Source organism: Hylobates moloch, unplaced genomic scaffold (genome assembly GCF_009828535.3).
Source record: "Hylobates moloch isolate HMO894 unplaced genomic scaffold, HMol_V3 SCAFFOLD_4, whole genome shotgun sequence".
NCBI classification, from domain to species: domain Eukaryota; kingdom Metazoa; phylum Chordata; class Mammalia; order Primates; family Hylobatidae; genus Hylobates; species Hylobates moloch.
In genome coordinates, this window is record NW_026652279.1 from 28,238,296 (window position 1) to 28,255,123 (window position 16,828).

Below are 16,828 nucleotides of genomic sequence, written 5' to 3' on the forward strand. Positions count from 1 at the left end.
CACCTGCACGCATATGTTTATTGCAGCACTATTCACAACAGCAAAATCATAGAATCAAACTAAGTGTCCATCAATGGAAAATTGGTCTAAAAATGCGATATGTATGTGTGTGTGTGTGTGTGTGTGTGTCTATACACACACACACACACACACGCCACACACATACATACACATCATGGAATACTACTCAGACATGGCAAAGAATAAAATCGTGTCTTTAGCAGCAACTTCAAGCTGGAACTGGAGGCGATTATCACATGTCCTACAGCCCAGAGATGGGGTCACCATCACTTTAGCTACATAGCCTGAGAACAGGGAGGAGCAGGTCTTCCTGGGACAAACAGAGTTCTGACTAAAGCAAAAGCAGAAGCAGGAGCCAAACAGAGAAAAACAACATCTGGCCAACCACAACAACACTTATAAATGTAGCTCTTCCTGAATTGCTTGAACCTGGGAGGCAGAGGTTGCAGTGAGCCGAGATCATGCCACTGCACTCCAGCCTGGGTGACAGAGTGAGACTCCATCTAAAAATATATATAATAAATAAATAAATAAATAAATAAATAAATGTAGCTCTTCCTATCTTTTTCTCAGTAAATAGCTCCACCTTGCCATGAAAGGCAAGAACCCATGAGTTTCCTTAACGATTTCCTCTCCTGTCCCGCTATATTGCTGGTTAGCAAAGTCTTCCTCCTAAGTATCTCTGGAAGCTCTTCTCCCAGCCCCAATCCCCATGGCCGCTGCGCTGCGCTAGTTCAGGCCACATACCCCATCTGTGGATTACTGCAACCACCTCTAAACCGCCTTCCTCCCTTCCTCCAGAGTGGCCTCCTTAAAGTCCAACTCCAATCACAACTCTTCGGAGCCTCCCTTGGGCCTCCCTTTGGCTTGCGAGGCTGTCAGCTCTGACTCCCACTGACATCTGTGGCTTCATTGTTTGTCCTTTCCCCATACCCTCCTTCTCTCAGTCAACTTCTCTTGGGATGCTATGAGTGCCCTTGCATGCTGTTCCTTGAGCCTGGAATGCCCTTAGCCTTCTCTTTGCTTAACTTTCAATACAGGTCCTTCAATGTTTAGCTATCACCTCCGACAGGAAGCCCTCCTTGAGTGTCTCTTTGTCCCTACCGCACCCCACACACAGTGTGTCTAATGCCTTTTCCAGGCTCTCATAGTAGGGCTGCCTGCTTGCCTCTATATCTCATCTAAGGTGAGATATTGTTTTTGAAATGTTTGCCTCTGTGTTTTTTTAAGGCAAATTAGATTTTTGAAATTGAGGGACAATTTGCGTATGGTAAAATGTACAAATATTAAACGTAAAGTTCAATGAATTTTTGCCTGTCTATACATCTGTGTAACCATCCCAAAGATCAAAGTATAGAATTTTTCCAGAACTCCCTTCTCAGTTAGTAACAGTACCCCTCCTTCTCCTCCAGAGGTAACCACTTCTAAAATCATATATCAATTTTACTAATTATTTAGATAACTCTTCATATGAATAGAATGATGTGTTTACTTTTTTGTGTTTATAATTATCAAAGTAGCAATTTTTACTTTCTTTCATGTTGTTGTAGGCAGTAATAGTTCATCTACCTCACTGCTGTAGAGTATCCCACAGTATGAATTTATTCAGGCTTCTATTGGTGAATATTTAGGTTGTTTCCAGTTTGGGCTATTATCAACAATGCTGTTCTGATTTATGTACAGTCTTTTGTGGGTATATGGATTATAGGGTAGAGTTATGTTTATTAAAGTTGCCAAGGAGTTTTCCAAGGGATCGGTATCATTTTGCATTCCCATCAGTCACATATGGAGTTCCAGTGGCTCCACATCCTGTCCTACACTTGATGTTGTCAGTCTTTTACATTTCATCCATTCTGGAGGAGACATGGAAGGAGCTCATTAGGGTTAATTTTCATTCTTGATGATTTCTGTTACCCAGGAGACTTACCTCCCCCTATTTTAGGCTATTGTCTTGAGGCTACTGTCCTTTTCTGGCTTTGTAGAAAAAGAAAAACCAGAGTCTTTTCCAGGCTTTTGAGTTTCAAAAGTCTAGCATGTCAGAGGCAACAAGAAAAGGATGTTGTGCATTGATGAGATGGTCCCTATGGGGAAATGCAAGGGATTTAGGAGCAAGGCTCTGCCCCCCTGAAACTAAAGAAGTGTTTCCAGACAAGAATGAGGGAGAGAGCTGGAGCAGCCACTAGGGATGGGGGCAGGGTGCAGTTCCCTGAGGTAGGAGGCACTTGAACCAGCTCCTTCTCTAGGCATGGTCCTGAGCTTGGAGACAGACACCAAAATTCCCAAAGGAGTTTGAGAAAATTAAATGTAGAAAGCACCTGAGCACTTCCTAGGCAGACACTCTAGAGGAGAAATGAATGGGTGTTTGGGGGTGGGCAGAAGAACCTCATATGTCTACCAGAATTCTCTGTGTCCTGGCAGCCATGGCAGCCGAGCAAAGTTTCCTGTGCACTTGAAAAGGGCTCTGGAAGCAGCTGAGAGCGGAAATGAGACCTAAGAATAAGAGACAACTCAACAGTGACCTGTGTGGATGGGTGGCCCCTCCTCAGATAGGAATGAAGATGTCTCAACAAATGACAGTGTGGATAAGTGATGATAAACCCCAAATAAATAGGAAAAACTTGACTTGCCAAAGGTTAAGGTTTCCTCGCGTGTGATGGGAGATCTTAGCAGAGACTGAGTTCACTTACTAGGAAAGTTACCATTCTCACTCACCTGAGTTTGCAGACTGAAATTGGACCACAGTCCCACTTTTCACACTGTACTATGCTTATTTGTTTTCCTTTTCTCTTCTTGAGACTCAAGGGCAGGGATAAGGTCTGATTCTTCCTGGAGTCGGCAACCTCCTGACCCAGGGCCTGCCACAGAGTAGGGGCTTGATGAAGATTTGTTAAATATTGTTTGTAAGCCCCTTAAAGAAAGGGAGAGAAAGAACCACATGGTTGAGCACCCACTATATCTAGAGTCCTGTGCCTTTTAATACACATTGGCTGCTCTATGAGATAGGACTATGAATATCCCACTTTATAGATAAGCAAATAACAGCCAGTATTTACTCATTTACTAAGCACCCACGATATGCCATGAAGAAGACAAGGATCTGCCCTCAAGATATTCCAGTTGAGGAGAAAGATATCCAAATAAGCTACCTCAGCTATGATATGAGGTCAATACTAAAACAACAACGTGACAAGACTGTGATCCCATTCCAGTTGGTGTAGAAAAAAAAAGACTATGGTTTGTCTCTTAATAACCGTTCTCTCAATATCATTGTTCTAGGCACTTTACATGTATTAACTCATAAGATCCTCACTACACCCAGATGAAGCTGATACTATTATTATCCCCATTTTACATATGGAGAAACTGATGTGTAGAGTGGTGAAGTGACTTTCTAAATATCATGATGGACTTTAAGCCCAGGCTGTTTGATTCTAATGCCCATGTTCCTTATTCCAGCCCTGTTTCCATGCTCCCTGCCTGATCCACTCTGTTTGAAACTCTCTTCTGGCTGCGTGTGGTGGCTCATGCCTGTAATCCCAGCACCTTGGGAGCCCGAGGTGGGTGGATCACGAAGTCAAGTGATCAAGACCATCCTGTCCAACATGGTGAAACTCTGTCTCTACTAAAAATACAAAAATTAGCTGGGCATGGTGGTGCACACCTGTAGTCCCAGCTACTCAAGAGGCTGAGGCAGGAGAAACGCTTGAACCTGGGAGGCAGAGGTTGCAGTGAGCTGAGATTGTGCCACTGTACTCCGGCCTAGCAACAGAGTGAGACTCTGTCAAAAAAAAAAAAAAAAAAAAGAAAGAAAGAAAGAAACTCTTCCTTCTCAATCCTGCCCATCTCACTGATTAACTCTTCACAACCTTCACATCACCTCTGACTTCCTCAATGCCCAAGAGTGGAAGATATTCACTCCTCCCTACCTTCACCACTGTTCCCATAGCACTTTATTTTTAGGATTCATATAAGTTAGGATCGGGTTTATCTGCATGTAAGAAACATCCAAAACACCAGTAACATATGCAAGATAGAAGTGTCTTTATCATGTAAAAAAAAAGTATGGAAATAGACAACCCAGGGCTAATATAGCAGCTCCATGGTGTCAGCAGCTGAGGTTATTTCATCTTGCTGCTCCATCATCCCAGTACATGGTTCCTTTCCAATGTGACACAAATGTGACTCAAAATGGCTACCGAAGCTCCAGGCATTGCATCTACATTCCAAGCAGCAGAAAAAAACAAAGAAGAGTTTCCTTGTTCCCTTTAAAGAGACTTCCCAGAAATCATCACAACACTTCCCCTCAGATCTCCTTGGCCAGAATTTGGTCACGTGGCTACATCTTGCTACAAGGGAGGCTGGGAAATATAATATTTTAGTTGGATATTGAGAGAATAGTTATTAAGAGACAAACCGCAGTCTTTTTTTTTTTTTTTTTTTTTGCTACACCAGCTAGAATGGGATCATAGTCTTGTCACATCATTTTAGCACTGATCTCATATCATAGCTGAGATAGCTTATTTGAATATCTTTCTCCTCAACTGGAATATCTTGAGGGAAGATCCTTGTCCTCTTTATCCTCATATCCTAAAGGCTAGCACAAGTTGTAGACACTGGAGATAGAGTGACTAGGTGTTATGTTGCTCTGCATGCCCTGTGGTCAATAGCATGGTTCTCTGCCCACAGCAGCCCTCCGAAAATTGTTCAACTGAAATAAATTTAAATGCTCTTGACCTCAGTTTCCCCATTTGTAACACAGGTATAAATGGCCACAAAGGTCAACCCAGTTTGGGTATTCTTAGTATCTATTATATAAAATTTGCAAACTATAGATATATATTTTTAAAAACTAGCCAGAGATAGCCACTGTGTATAGCTTTTGCTCTTTCTCTATTTCTTCTGCATAAACACATATACATGCTTTGCATATAAATAGAAGCCCACTGTACATACCATTTTATAATCAGCCATTTTCACTTAATAACACAGGAAGAGACTTTTGCTTTTGCCTATGAAAAAACTAGCTTGTGAAGATCAGTCTTCTCCATAAACAATTAGAAAACCTGGGTAGAATTGTTCAAAGAAAATAAAAATCTGTTAGAAGGCACGAAAGAGCTATCCAGGAAGCCAGAACTTGAGGGATCAAGATCTCAGGGTGAAGAGAAATGCATGCAGCAGGGGCCTGACATTCCATGTGCTCTTTTCCATGAATTTGCCAATTCATAAACAGCTAAATGGAGAGACTGAGAAGCTGAGAAGAAACCAAATGCTAAGAAGCAGAGAAGCTGAGCAGAACTTTCAGCAGTCTCACAGGACCGCAAAGACAAACAGAATTTATGCTGAACATATTTCTGAGCCGTTACATGTTCTCCTACAACGTATATGAACATTCACTAAAGCTCGAAGACTGTATCCATACAGAGAATTCCTGGAAAGAACTCCAGCTATAATGAAACCAAACATCTAGCAATAGAAACCCAGAGACACTGAGTGACTTGCCTAGGACCACAGAGCCAATTGGTCCAGCCTCCTGGTCCAGTCTCCTGGTCCAGCCTTCATTCACTGCAGTGCTCTGCAGCTGTGGCTTCTGCTCCCAGCATTCACCTTCCCATTCCTCCCCACACATCCTTGCCAGAGAGAAAGATCAACTTAATTTCACTTCTCATTGTGATCTTTTAATAAATGAAAGTGCCTTTCTGAAAGGAAATCAAACACAAATCCTTTCATAAAAATTACTGGTCATTTTTTCTAATTGCCAAAGTAATACAAATTTGCTAAAGAAATGTTAGAAAATACAGATAAGTAAAAGCTAGTGGAAGCCAAAACTCTGGAGCTGAATTAGGGCCAAGTTGAAAATGGTCCATTTTGATCACTCTAAATAACATGCTGGCCCCTTGGCCACTTTGGTCCTGAAGGATGCACTTTGACTCTCAGAAAGTAAGCAGGAAATAAATCAAGAGAAGGGCCATCTTGCCCACTTGGGGCGGCTGCATGAGAAAGAGCCATTTGGATTTCTCAGCACCCAGAGGGTGCAGTCCCCAGAGGAGACGGCTGACTCCATGATGCGATGGGTGGGGAGCTGGACCGGGCTCCCTGCCCGGACATCTCAGTCCACAGCTTGTTGCACAGCCTGGGAGCCCAACGTAGTGACACTCATTTCCTCTGGACCTTAAGGACTTTGTGATTTTCCCATCTCCTCTGTGCAGATGCAAAGATGACTCCCTTGGTTAGTGGAGGATTTAAAGTTATCAGCAAAGACTTTAACTGGAACTTGTTTCAGAGTCAGGGGACATGGGTTCTGTGGCTAATTAACTGGGCAACGTGGGCAAGTAACTTCCTCTCCCTGGGCCTTCCTCGATTTCCCCATGTGAACAAGGAAGCAGTTGGGCTGGATTTTGTTAGCCACGATTACTGTTTCCTAGAGGTGGGAAGAAGGAAGGGGATTTGGTTACTGAGCATCTACCAGAGCCAAGCACCGTGCTGAGCACTTTGCCTGCATGAGCTTTTCTAATCCTGACAACAGCACTGTGAGGGAGAGGACATCTGTGTTCTTGCCTGTCCGGGACCCCTGTTATTCTGCTAATAGCACCTCGATTTTCTTTTAAGGAACCATCTCTCACCCACTGCTAGTTCCAGCGGCCAACAGCGGGCTGACTCTACCCCTTGACTTCAGATACAGGCATGTGACTCAGGCTTAGCCAACCAAAACAACTATAATAGTTTCAGGACTGGGCATGTGATCCAGGCCAAGCCAATTGGAGTCAACCCTGGGATTTTTGCTGGAAATATTTGGAAAGACGTGATCTCTTTGCCTTGAGGTGGTTTAGCCATTTCCACCTCCCTACGGAGACAGTCAGCCTGCTAATAAAAGTAGCACATATTTATAAAATAGAGCTGACAGAAAAGAAAACAGAGTCAAGACAGAGGGAGACAGATTCATGACAATTACCTTTGAGCCTCTGAAGCATCTGAATCGAGGCCTACCTCCTAAACGTTTTCATTCAAGAATGCTTTATAACCAAAGCTGGTTATAATTGGGTTTAAGTTACCTGCAATCAAAAGAAACATCATGAAAATTCTTTTTTTGGGGGGGCGGGGGTGGCGGTACAGGGTCTTGGTCTGTGGTCCAGGCTGAAATGAAGTGTTCAATCACAGCTCACTGCAGCCTTGATACCCTGGGCTCAAGCAGTCCTCCCTCCTGAGCCTCCTGAGTAGCTGGGACTACAGGCTCGCACCGCCATGCCCAGCTAATTTATTTATTTTTTGTAGAGACGAGGTCTTCTCCCCGTGTTTCCCAGGCTAGTCTCAAACTCCTGCGCTCAAGTGATCCTCCCATCTTGGCCTCCCCGATCCTACCTGGGGATTACAGGGGTGAGCCACCATGCCCGGCCCATCACTAAAATTCTGGGTGTGACATAGGCATTACTATTCTTATTTTACATACAGATGAGGAAACTGAGGCTCAGAGACGCAAAGTAAACACAGAGCTAGTAAGTGGCAGAGCAGGTATTTTTAATCTACTTATTTCTTCTCATTGCCTTCAGTCTCTACTCAGGCACTGAGGTTGTCCCTTTTTTCTGCTTCTTCCACAAAGCACAGAAGTAGGAGTGGGGCTGTGGGTCCAGACTGCTCCAGGCTCCAGATCTGGCTCAGCTGCTTCCCACCTGTCTGATCTTGGGAAGACTTACTAGCTGTATACTCTGAACAAGCTCCTTCATCTCTTTGTTTTCGCATCTGCAAAACGGGATGACAACAGTACCTACCTCATGGGATTGTGAGGAATCAATGCATTATTTAATTATGTAAAGCTCTTAAATCAAGCCTGACATACAGCACGCAGTAAGCATGGGGCTGTTACTTTTCTGCTGCGGCCTGTATGTTGTTAGTAAGTTGATTGTGCCGTCCTGCTCCCCAACCCCTCATACAGCCTGGGGTACCTCCTGATCTGTCAGTCCCAAATGCCACAGCAAAACAACCCACACCCTGCTTACCAGGGACTTGAAATCATGTCTAACATGTTGTTTCAAAGATGCTGATTTTTCTAAAAGTGCTGATCACCATGGGTTTAGCAGGCCTAAAACTAGCCCAGGAAGTGAAACTTTGGGGAGGAATTCCAAATAACCAAGCCTTTGCTGAAATGCAGAATGGAGACAGGAGGGATGAAAGTGGATGCAGTCATTTCCCAGGCTTCCCCCACCCGCCCTGCCCCCATCCGCCCTCCCACCTACATCCCCCCCCCTTACCTCCATTAAGCCCCACAGCTGTAGAGAGAGGAAATGTATTTCCTTTAGAGTTTATAACAGTTGCTATCCTGAGTGCTAACTCAGTTCCAAAGGGTGCATTAGTCTGGTAAAGTGTAAAATATGGAGGCCCTGGAGAATCACCAGGGAGTGGGAAAGGCCTTTCGTGGATCCGGGGTGGGTCTTGGCTGTGGGGTTGTGCTAATGTGCAGAGGGCTGGCCAGAAAAACAAATGGGACATCCCTGACTTCTCGAATCCATAATGTCCAGGACAGTGACGTGGCCTGCCATTATCCCAAGGCCAAAGTCTCATATCACTGGGCATCACAAGGTCCTTTAATCCCCACCTTGCAGATGGGATCAGTGATCTCTGAGCTACCATTTATGGAGCACTAAGCCCTTTATAGAAATGGTATCATGAAACTTTCCAACAGCCCCACGGAGATGAAGTTATAACAGGACCTTGGACCTTGGGGCCAGGCTGCGTAGGGTGGATGCTCAGTTCTCCTACATGTGACCTTGTGCAAGTTACTCAATCTCTCTGTGCCTTCATTTTCTCATCTGTAAAATAAGGATAATAATAGTTCCTACCTACTAGGACCTATTATTGTTGTGAGGATTAAATGAGTAAGCACCTGTAGTACTTAGAAGAGCATCTGGCACAATGGCCCCTGTCTTTATGAACCCCTGTGTTACTGACATGGGCCCTGAGGCCAGGAAAAAGGATCACGGACCTACCATATACAGCTTGTGAAGCTGAGCCTCAGACCCAGCTCTGCGTGGTCCACAACCAGGGCTGGTGGGACTGCTCCTACTGGAAGGAGGCTAAAATACCCCGCTGACCCCCACCCCCACACCCCAACCCACCATGTCCCACCTTCTCAAACACCCTCCTCTCCCTGTGAGCTTGGGTGGTCCCTTCAAAAGTGCTGGGGTAAAATCTGAAACCATAACTGTTCAAAGGTTCAAATGGAGTTTTCCCGGCACTGAGAAGGGAGAAAAAATTCGACCTCTCTCTCCCAGCTCTGGAAATGAAGGCAGCCAGGAAGAATCGTCAAGCTCCCAGAGCCAGGGACAGAGGTTCCCGGGGATCTGCAGAGGGGTCTCACCCCCACCCTACCCCTCCCCTTGCTGCTTGGGGTGGCACAGGATGCTAATTAAAACACATCCTATTTTGAAATGTGGGCTCATTCATCAGGACAGGCTAGTGAGAAACAGAAGAGAGGTGTGAGATTGTAGACCCTGGGGTCTCTTTAGTTCCCCGAAACCTCTAGGGGTAGAGTCCCTATCTGTCAGTCTTGTTCCACCTCTGTCTGACTTTGCCTTGTTCGATTTTGGCGCCCCTAGCAGGAATGAGGGGCGCAGGTATCACTATTTGTCTTTTTCAATCTATCTGTGATTGACTCTGCCAAACATCGTTTCATCTCTATTTCCATCTGTGCCTCTTTGTCTTGATTTATCTCTGTCTGTCGTTTTGTGTGCCCGCAGGTGCGTGGGTGGGGGTGGAGTTGTCTCACCAAGGTTCTGACCCTTCTGCCACCCCTTTCCAAACCCAAGGAGCAGTCCGCCTCGCAGAGCCCGAGCTCGGGTACCCAGCGGGAGCAGCTCCAAACCCGGGGCGCGAGCTGGGAGAGGGTGACCGAGCGAGAGGCGCGCCCCTCGCGCCCCCTCTCTCCGCGGGGGCGGCCCTGAGCGCGTGGAACCCGGTGCGGGGGCGCTGCCAGCCCGCAGGGCCCGGGTCCCCGCCTTCCCCGCTGCTCGCGGGTGGGCCCCTCGTAGCGGCTCCTCCTCCGGCGCCCCGCCTCCCCGAGCGCTCCCCGGCGCCCCCGCCGCCGCCCCCGCAGCACACCCAGCAGCCTGGCCGCCGCGGACACCGCGCCACCAAACTTTCCCCGGAGCCGGCGCCGGTGAGTCGCAGCGGGGCGCCGGCTTGGGCGGGAGCGGGGCCGCCGCGGCGGGGCGAGGCTGCGCGCTGGCCAGGCTGGGTTCCGGGCATCCCTGCAGGGCGGCCGGGAACCCCGGAGCTGGCGGCTTGAGATGGGCGCGCTTGGGTACTCTCGCGACGCGGGTGGCCTGGGGCGGGTGGCGGAGCGCGGCTCGCTCGGTGGCACCGCTCCTCGCTCCACAGTGTGGCCGCAGCACTCGACGCGCAGACACCTTTAGCTGCCGCGGGCTTGGGCAGAGTGCGCTCCCTGAGCGTCTGTCTTTGGGCTCGGGCGCTCAGAGGGGGAGCCTCGTTTTCTTTGAGCCTCACCAGGGTCTGAGTTTGCTGCTAACCGTAGTGCCAGCCCATTGGTTGAGTGCGTTCTCTGTGCCAGGCTGTGGGCATCCATTATCTGTTGCAATATTGTTATACTCATTTTACAGAGGAGGAAACTGAGGCTCGGGAAGGGAAAGTTGTGCCCAGGAGCACCAGCTGGTTAAGGGGAGAGAGTCAGGGTTTTGCTCGGAGTCATCCTGATCCAAATGACTTGAATACACTGAGGTAAGCCCCAGCCAGGCTCGGCGTCACCTGGAGTCGGGGGTGGGAAGTGTCCGGACCACCACCCGCCCTTCCCCTGCAGTTTGGCTGCAGCTGGGGGTGTGGAGCAAGAGGCGGATCACCTCCTACTCGTTGTACCGAGAGAGGAGGATGCTTTGGGAACATGAGTGGATATTATGGCCAGGGAGTGGATTCTGGTGACAGAAAAGCATCGGGGCTGCTCTTTCAGAGATCAGATTCTAGAAGTTGCTCTCAGTTTTTCTCGAAGGAGCCCAGGAAGCCAGGAGCAGGAGCTGGAGTACAGCAGCTCCTCAAGGAAGTCACGTCTCCCGCTCTGTTACCCCACCCCCAGCCCCCAGTCCTCCATGAAGATCCCACCTTTTCCTTCCTAATTCCCTGATCCCTCTGAGGTGTCCGCTTGCCTGGCAGCTGGTAGTGCAGAGATGTTCCAGGCAGAGTGGCTGTCCTCCGGCAGAGGGCTCCCGCCTCAGCCTGGAGCAGACAGGACGAGGCAGGCTGGGAGTCCTGGTGAACAAGGTTTTCAGGCTGGAAGGTGCCTGAATAACTCATTTCATGATTGCGGGGCCAGAAACCTGTGACAGGAGCACAGACGGAGTGTGTCCCTGGAGCATGAAGGAGAGGGGAATTGAGGGTCTTATAGGAAGAGTCTTGGAGGCAGCCAGAAACCAGTAGAGACTGGGAGAGAGGGAGGGTGGACACATGAGAGCATCATTATGCATTATCCCATCACAGCATTCTTGGAAGGTAAGTACTATTATTGAACAGATAGTCTACTGGGGCTCAGAGAGGTTAAGTAATTTGCTTGAGATTGCCTAGCTGGTCCATGGCAGAATTGGGGTTTGAACACCCGTGTTGCCTGACTCCCTCTAGATTATGAATGAAACTGAGGTGGCAGATGGGACCTTAGCTCCTTCTGTGCTTGTGTCTGGCAGCAGCAAAGGATGAATAGAGGAAAGCCAGGCAGCAGGTCCGCGCTCACAGGAATCCCGGACAACCCCATGTAAATCCCCGAGTGTGATTCAGGCATTTCTCCTGGGGTGGGGAGAATCTATGGAGAAGGGCAGGGGATGCCTGGCATTGTTTTCGTTTTCAAATGTGACAGAGAATCCCGTGGAGGCAGGAGATGGACAGGTGCTGCCTGTCCATGATTTCAGGGCTGGGTGGAGGCCGGAGCAGCCTGCCAAGAGACCCTGCACCCCAGAGTGGTTTGGCCAATGCTGGGCTGGGAGTGGTCCTTCCTGACCCTCAGCTGAGTGTCCAAGGGAGGAGGGACTTATACATGAGCCTCCTCCTCTTCGACTCTCTCAGAATTCTGTGTTGGCACTTTCCTCTTCACAATGAAGGAGTGCCTGGCTTTTCCTTAGCAGAGAAAACACATAGCAAAGACATCAAAAGTGTGGGATTCTGGAGCTCACCTGTGTGGGTTCAGATCTCAGCACGGTTGCTTATGAGTTTTGTGGCCTTGGTCAAGTTGCTACATGTCTCCGTCCCTTGGTTTCCCCATTTTTAGAATGGGGGTATTCCTGACACGTTCCTCACTGGGTTGGTAAGAGAATAAGGTGTGTTCATGTGCATAAAGCACTTCAGTGGTGCCATGTAATACCTAAAAGTGTTAAGAGTCCATTGTTATTGTTGTTGCTATTAAGGTCAAACAGTCCCGGCTCTGTATCCTTTCTCTGCCACCTGCAAATTGCCCAGCCTCTGCAGGCCTCTTGTTTTCTCATCTGTAAAGTGAGAGTAGGTCTGGTTAGATATAGTGTGTGCCCCAAAGTCTTACTGCAGTCTCAAGCTTTAAGTAGCCAGAAACTTGAAGTCTCAGTGTGGACCTGTATAAACTTCTGATACTCTGCTAGACACTCAGCAAACGCTGGCCATTGCCACGAGTGTCACTAGTGTGGATGATATTGCTGCTACACAGTGCAGCTTGAACTTTGTGCTCTGGCTTTGTTCTGACGAGCATGGATTTGGGACAGTTTTCAATCAGATGTTTTCTAGAGGGACAGAAAGCTTAGGGTTGGAACCCCAGCTCTTGCCCTTAGAACCGAGAGACCTTGGGCATCGGCTTCCTTATCTGCAAAATGGCCATTCATTCTATTTGCCAGTATCTGTTTCTCAGGATTAATGTCAGGATGGAAATGTGGGGAAAAGAAGGAAAAAAGCAGATGGTATAAATTGCAAAGAATTACATGCAATTGTAAGTAATTCTCATTAGCATTCAGGCCGGGAATTAGCTATAATTGCCCCTGATCCAAGATGTTTTATCTGAAAGATGTACCTGGCAGAGGATCATTCAAGCCCCAGTCACCTGCCGCCCTCCCTTTCACAGTGACGCTGAGCATTTCTGAATCTCGGGATGTAATTATAATAAAGCTCCCATATCTCATTTATAAGTGACTCACTTCTGCCATTAATGGTTGTAGAGGACTCAGATGCATAGTCTTCGGGAACAATGCTGCTGATGCTGTCGGAGGGGGGACCAGGATGCCTTGCCTCTTTTATGCATTCATCCTCCCTGCTGTAATTCTCCAGTGATAATGCAGGGGGATCACATGGGCCAGGATCGAAGCTGACAGCTCTCGATTTGTGCAACAGCTTGGATGGCAAGGGCCATTGAAACTTGCTGTTGCCAGCAGAATCCATGTTAGAAACAATCACATCCCAACAGAGGAATGAGCAGAAGAGGTTGAGGAAGCTGCCCCCAGGGAGTACCTAAAAGCACAGACTCCAATGTCCAACAGACCTGAGTTTGAATCTTAGTTCTGCCAGTGTATTCGTTGAGGTGTGATTTCTGGCTGTCTTTCCAACCGTAATGTCAGCTCTAATAGAGCAGGGAGCACATTTGTTTTATTCACCAGGACATTCACAGCTCCTAGCACGTAGAAGGTATTCGTGAATGTCTACGGAATGGATGAATCTGTGAATGACAAAATGCTTAATTGGGCCTCAGCTTTCTCATCTGTAAAATGGGGCTAATATAGCACCCACCTTACAGGTTGCTGTGAGGTCTGAATGAAGAAATGTTATGAACAGAATAAACATTCAGTAATGCCCTTGATGATAAATAGATGGGCATAGGCAAGCAAGTTGGCTTAGTCTGGGACATTTAACTTTTTTCCCACCCTTGGACCAACAAGGGACAAAAATACTAGTTGTAAGAATCTCCTGTATTTATACAGCACTCTGAAAAGTGCTTTCTTATCCATTGACTTCTAAAAAGTAGGCAGAAATTGTTATCCATGTTTTATAAGAGAAGAAACAGGTTCAGAGGGGTTGGTGAAATAAGTTACAGAGTTTAGAAGCAGCAGAAATTGGAATATAAATCCAGGTTGCTCTGATTTCTAAATAGCAGCTGTTACACTGAGCTTTCCATTGCCCTCTAGAGGGTGGAAGATGTAGTATTTAGTCTTCCATGAACATGGAATCTCTCTACTTATTTAGGATATTTTTAACATCTTTAACATCTCATGGCATGGTTTCCTAATTTTCCTTTTGTGTTTTTTTATATCTTTTGTTATATATATTTCTATTATTTGATAATTTGTATGCTAGTATACATTTTTGATAAATTCATGTTCTGTTGGTTACTTGTTGGAGAAATATGCTTGCCTTTTGCATATTGATTTTGTATCCAGAAATCTTGTTAAACTCTCTTACTAATTCAAAAAAATGTATTTGTAGATTCTTTTGAAAACACCATATACAACTGTAAGAGGAACAAATAACAGTTTTGTTTCTTCCTTTCTAATCCTTGTATTCTTTCCTTTTTATTCTTGCCTTACTACCCTTCTAAGACCTTAGTACAATAATGAATTGAAGAATGGCCGGGCACGGTGACTCACACCCGTAATCCCAGCACTTTGGGAGGCCGAGCTGGGTGGATCACCTGAGGTCGGGAGTTTGAGACCAGCCTGGCCAACATGGCAAAACCTTATCTCCACTAAAACTACAAAAATTAGCCAGGCATGGTGGTGCGTGCCTGTACTCCCAGCTACTTGGGAGGCTGAGGCAGGAGAATCGCTTGAACCTGGGAGGCAGAGGTTGCAGTGAGCCGAGATTGCACCTCTGCACTCCAGCCTGAGTGGCAGAGTGAGACTCTGCCTCAAAAAAAAAAACAAAACAAAAAGACAGTGGACATCTTGCCTTTTGCAGCTCTTATGGAAGAGCTGCCCACATTTGATAATGAGGTATCATGTTTACTCTAGGTTTTTGGTAGATACTCTCTATCAGATTAAAGAAGTTCCTTTCTATTCCCAGTTTGCTGAGTGTTTCTTTTATTTTTAGTTATAAATGGAAATAGAGTTTTAACAGATGCTTGTTCTGCATCTGCCCAGATGGTCACATGATTTTTCTTTTTCAATCCATTAACATGATGCATGTCATCGACTTTTGCATTTCTGGAATAAACCCAATTTGAGTCATCCTGTAGCATCTTTATTTCCAGCTTATATTTACAAACCCTTTTGTTTAGGATTTTAAAATCATGAGTTCATGAGTGCTATTCACTGGTGATTTCCTTTCTCATGCTTACTTTTCAGGCTTTGTTATCAAGGTTATGCTGGCCTCCCAAAATGATGTGGGCAAGAGTCCCACTTTTCTGTTCTCTGGAAGAGATTGCACAAGATGGGCATTGTTCTTCCTTGAGTGTTCAATGAAACTCACCAGTGAGGCCCCCAGTGGGATGGATGCTAACATGGAGGGTAGGGAGGAAAGCCAGTTTTGAAGGAGGAACTCGCTACCAATCAGAGGCTCAGCCTGCCTCTGGTGGAAGTAAACAGAGACTGTGAACCTGTCTGTCCTGAGTACCATGGGGAGAGCCCAGCCTTGGACTCTGGATGAGAGTTCTTCTAACCAGACATCCACATGAAGGGGACTCAGCCTAGGGTGAAACCTTAATATCTGCTGAAGTCTCCATCTGCCTCTAAAATTGAAGCTGCTGCAGACAGTGTACCTGTATATTGTTATTCCCTGGTGGCCACAGATTGAGGGACAATCAGATTCCATTGACCATTCCTATGCCAGTTTTTAGGCCAGGTTCTCCTTCTCTGTCATGTTATCAGTTTTTGTGGAATCTCTATATTATGACCTAAGGACCATGCCCCTTTCTGCCAATTCACCTTTTCCCTACCCCCAGGATAACTAGATTTGAGCAAGTTTCTCAGCTGGAATCTTGCCTTAGTCCTCTCTTTAATAAAGTTCCAGGCACTGTCCTAACTTGAATCATCTCTCTTAACTCCCATAACAATGCTATGAGGTAGTTACTATTATTCCAATTATTCAGATAGGAAAACAAGGTTTCTCATTGTCGTTAGTTTAATGGTTTCATATTTTAGACTAAATTATCGCTCTCTAACCTATTTGGGTTTTGAAGAAAGATAAAAGTCTAAATTAATTTTCCTTCTCACATACTTAACCAATGGTCCTCATCCTGTTCCCCTTCCTGTTTATTAAATCTTTCTTCCTTTCTTCCCCACCTTTCTTCCCTACGTCACCTGCAGCAGCACTAAATTACAATATATTTTTGGAGGCAGAGCCACCAAATCACACTCAACTCCAGGGAACACCATTTGCACAGTTCTGTATCTTAGGCCTCAGGGCATGTAACCTGGAAACCCAGTCATTGACAGTAGATCTCTTTCTGAACTGTCTGTTCTGATCTGTTGAACCGTCTGCTGATTCTAATAGCTGACTATCAGACAGGGCCATGGCAAAAAACAGAAGGTACATCCCAACTGGGTGATTGAGAAAGGTTTTGATAAAGAGCCTGTTACCTTGTATAGACTTTTTGGTCTGGGGAACTAACATGGGATAGTGCAGTACCCTAGAGTATCAATGGGAAGAGGAGGGTTGTTTCTGCCTCCAAGTTTGGGGGAGCAAGAGAAGGGAATAAACACTCAATGTCATTCTCCTCCTGCCCTGCCTGTGGCCAAACCCAATCGGAAGTGGGTGGACAGCAAGAGAGCCTTTGATGTGGTTCAGGGGTACAGAGCACAGGAGGAGGACCGGAGATCTGTGCCATGCTGGTTTGATGATTGTTTGTATAGGTTGTAGTTTAATAGCTAGCAAA

The 16,828-nt window shown here is 46.4% G+C and overlaps 1 protein-coding gene across 1 annotated transcript in view; it reads left to right on the forward strand.

Annotated features, from left to right (window-relative positions):
- Window positions 1-10,122: 10,122 nt before the first annotated feature.
- Window positions 10,123-16,828, forward strand: part of HRH1 (histamine receptor H1) — a 108,865-nt gene continuing 102,159 nt past the window's right edge. Inside the window, exon 1 of the mRNA XM_032149728.2 lies at window positions 10,123-10,168. The gene's annotated coding sequence lies outside the window, so the exon portion shown is untranslated. The remainder of the gene's footprint in view (window positions 10,169-16,828) is intronic.